Source organism: Gossypium hirsutum, chromosome A03, assembly GCF_007990345.1.
Source record: "Gossypium hirsutum isolate 1008001.06 chromosome A03, Gossypium_hirsutum_v2.1, whole genome shotgun sequence".
Taxonomy (NCBI): domain Eukaryota; kingdom Viridiplantae; phylum Streptophyta; class Magnoliopsida; order Malvales; family Malvaceae; genus Gossypium; species Gossypium hirsutum.
In genome coordinates, this window is record NC_053426.1 from 38,766,522 (window position 1) to 38,770,968 (window position 4,447).

Consider the following 4,447-nt stretch of genomic DNA (forward strand, 5'->3'; position numbering starts at 1 on the left):
CTCACATACGACTCGACTCACCCCGAGGCGGATCGTATCACATTCCATGGACTATTTTAGACGTTGTTGGTCTTCCAAAACTTGTTTTTTTGCGAAGGGCACCAAAGTAAAGTTTCGGCCTTGATACAAAGAGTATTGATTCGCGAACCCATCATGCTTGACTCTTTGATCAAACTGCCATGATCTTCCAAGCAGTATATGTCCCGCATGCATGGGCATACATCACATGGAACTTCATCTTGATACTTTCCAATTGAAAATGGAACAAGGACTTGCTTGGTTACCTTTAATTCAACTCCTTCATTGAGCCATTGTAGCTTGTAAGGGCTCAGATGCACACTAGTCAGCAAATCAAGCTTTTCAACTAGTAGGGTGCTCATAACATTCGTACAACTTCCTCCATCAATCACTAAACTACATACCTCTCCTCGGACATGACAACGGGTATAGAACAGATTCTCTCATTGCGATTTTTTTTCAGCACTTTGCACACTTAAGCTCCTTTTAGCAATGAGCATCTCGCCTTCGATCGCATACTCCAATTCTTCCTCATCATCAGAGGGGTTTTCAACATCATTCTCATTCCTTTCTTCTTCCTCCTCCTTTATTTCGATGTCGCCATTGGGTTGAATCACCATTGCATTCTGATTCAGACATTGGCTCGCAATGTGTCCTCTTCCGAGACATTTAAAACATTTAATGCCTCTCGATCGATTTTGAGAACTTTCAACAGCCTTACCTTTGTTATTCTCAACCATGGGCTTAGTGATCTTTGCGGGTATCATGGGTTCCTTTGTTTGGCTTGCCGAAGCACTTTTGCTTGTGCCTTGGCTCCACTTGGGCGTGTTGGTCATTGAATAGCCTCGAACAACACCTTTCTTTTTGAGTTGCTTCTCGACCTTGATGGCCATGTGAACCATGTTGACGATTTCCACATAATATTGCAACTCCACGATGCTGGTATTTCATGATTAAGGTCGGCTAAAAATCTAGCCATGGCCACATCTCGATCCTCCTCCATGTCTACACGGATCATGGCAACTTCCATCTCTTTATAGTAATCCTCGACACTCCTCGTACCTTGGGTAAGGTTTTGGAGTTTTTGGTAAAGCTCCCGATGGTAGTGTGTTTGGATGAACCTTTGGTGCATGATAGCCTTCATTTCAGCCCAAGTGCCAATGGGACGTTCGCCATTTCACCTTCTTCTTGAAGTAAGTTGGTCCCACCAAATCATTGTGTAGTTGGTGAATTCTATGGCAGCCAACTTAACTTTCTTAGCTTTCGAATAGTTATGACATTCAAAAATGAGATCGATCTTTTTCTCCCATTTAGATACACTTTGGGATCTGAACGGCCTTGGAATGGTGGAATTGATAACTTAATACTTTTTAAGTCATCATCAAACATTTCTCGCTCTCGTTGGCCTCGACGACGTTGGCCTCTTTACTGGTCGCTGATGTTCGAGCCAACATCACTTTCGGCCTTACTTTGTTTAAAAATCTCATCATCTTAAACTTGCCTTCGGTCGTGGTCTCTAGGTGGACTTATAGGGGTCCTCGCTCGTCGGCCTCTTCTTTCCACTTGATCGAGTCGTTCTTGCATTGGTTCCAACTTTCGATCAAACAACCGCTCAACTTCACGAAGCAAGGCTTGCAAGTTCAAATTCGGCACATTCCGAACATGTTGTCTTTCTTCCACATTTCGGTCCATGTTGATTATCAAGAATAATTAAAATCCTCACCACAAACCTCACTATTTCTCTCGAAAGGAAAATAATAGATGAGCACTCCACTCGTGTTTTCACTCGTTTTAGGCTTTTTCAACACTCAAATGCACTCACACTTTCTAGCCTTTTACCACTCGTACTTGCTCTCCTAACCTCATATTTTGTTTTTTTGACTCATCTTGGTGCTTTGGGGTTGGCTTCAAGGTGGGTTACAAGGGTAAAAATGTATGGGTATAAGGGTAGGCTAAAAAGAATTTTTTTGGTGTAGTGTGGCGTTTTAGGGGGGTACAAAGATGATGATATGAACACTTTGACGATCGGAAAAACTTGTAGAAATAGCAGAGAAGAGAACTTAAACACTTCACACTTTTTTTATTCGAATTTTTTTCTTTTTTTTTGTATTTAGAAATTTTTTATAACTTCAAAGTAATGCTATTACAATAGAAAATTGAAATACAACTTGATATATTTTTTTCTAATTCAATTTTTTTTCATGAACCTATTTTGGACTTGATATGAATGTCGACGTTTCTCGTTTTACAAGCTCTGATACCAAATGATGTGATCCAGCTTAGGTGATGGAGTCGAATTCACGGTGTGCCCGATTGTCTTCGAGAATAGTCGTTCGCAAGAGGGCCTTGAGTGTAGAGATAGGCTTAATAGGCTTGATAGAGGCAAATGGGGTTTAAAAAAAGGGTAAGTGTATGGTGATAGGTTCGGCTAATGTGAACAAGGTTGGGTGATGGGCAGATGGTTTGGTTTAGAAATAACAATAAAGTAAAAATAATATGGAGATGGAATATTGAGCTTAAACATCAGGAATGATTCAACACTAAAAAGTGTCACCCTGATTCCTATATTGTTTAAGGTGAAAGATGAAGTCGTAGTATAGTTAAACGCCACACCAATACGGTGATAAGTTTGAACAAGCTCGGTAGACATCACTAGCACAACTAGATAAGTCTTTGAAACTTGTACGATATATGAGAGGAAGCAACCTTACAGAAACAAAGTTTCATTAATAAAATTTTCAAAAGTCCTTTTACAAAGAATTAAGCAAACTATTTATAGCCTAATATGTGCTAGCCGAATGGACAAAAGACTAGCTTAAGGATTAAGCAAATTTGGCTATGAAGAAACTAGAATGATCTAGAACAAAGACCATAAGTCTTCCATGTCCATGTACAGCATTTGGAACACCACAAGTCAACTTCTTGATGAAGAAACTCGGCTGAATGTATATAGGATGCATTAGGAGTTGTTTGGACATGTCTAGGTTCGGCCATGAGCTTAATGGAATCATTTAATTTGCAATGCTTGGTCGAATAGGTGTGAGCATTAATAGGGCAGTTTGATATCCTTTAAAGGTATGAACATCAAGCTTGAAAGGTCTCTTGGATGTGAAATTAACAAACCGAATGGACAACAGGTGTGAAAGGAAGCTTGGCTAGTGTGAACGCATTGATAGGTGCGTTGAGAAGATATTCAGCCAACTTGGGTTTTAAAATAGGCAACTCTTCCTTGGCCGAATAGTTGCTTGGAAAAGCTTAACAATCAGCCAGCATGCATGTAACAAGTCATGCATGAATCCTCTAAGGCCTTGAACCTGGTCGTGCATGAATCCTCCCAACCATTGAACCAAGCCGTGCATGCACCTAGCTTTAACTACTCTTCCACATTCGGCTGAACCTACAAAGTCCATGAACTCAAGAATTCAAATGGATATTCATCTAGACATATTTAAAACAACAACTAGACAACTTAAATAACAACTAGCTAATTTGGACACATTTAATTTAAGGACTAGTCAACATATTAAATTCGGCTAGCTCAAATAAACAAAAACATTTAATGAACTGATTTGAGCTAGGGAATTTGGCATGAGCTGTAGCAAATTGAATAAATATAAAACTAAAACTTAGTTTATTGAAATGGAAGAAGAAATGAGCTAAAAAGAAACTAAATTGAGCTTGTAGGAGCTGAAATAAGCTCAAGTGAGCTGATTGGAGCTGAGTTGAGCTCGGGTAGCTGGTAAGGAGCTAAAGTCGGCTTGTACACAGAGTTCTACTCAGCTTCTTCATCAACAAGGGGCTTTAATTCATCCCAAATTCGAGCCAATAAAGCTGTTAAAGCTTCTTGGAGTTGCCTAGCGCCCTCTCGAGTCATAGGGCCTTTTGGGAGCTAGAATGGTTCTTGGTTCGTAGTTGTGGATCCCCCCGGGCATGCTTACATCAATACTCAAACAATCGAATATCTTAGATCTCATGTGAACAAACTGGCACAAACATGTGAATTTTGCACAACTTAGAAGATATTCAATAACATCACAAGCAAGCATATTAGGCGTTTTATGTATCAACTTTTTTATTACACGAGATCAGATGTGGTTTATGCTGAATTAATCTTTCTTCAACAAGCTTACCAATGCCATACTCAACAATAGAAAATTTATTCAAACCACGATTTTCTTATATAATTAGAGAGTGACTCTTAAACAAATCAAGATGAGGAGCTCTTTCAAAAGTTATATCTTCAATGGTTTGTTCAACAACAATCAAGTAGGATAAATGAGACTCAAATGTTATAGATCCCTTACCTTGCTTACCTTTAAGCCATGGTGGGTGGATGTCATTCTCATTCTTACCTTTCTCAAGCAACCGAAATCGCCTCTCATTGGGATGGTAATGAAGTTGGAGCTCATCACATAAACCTTTAGAAGCC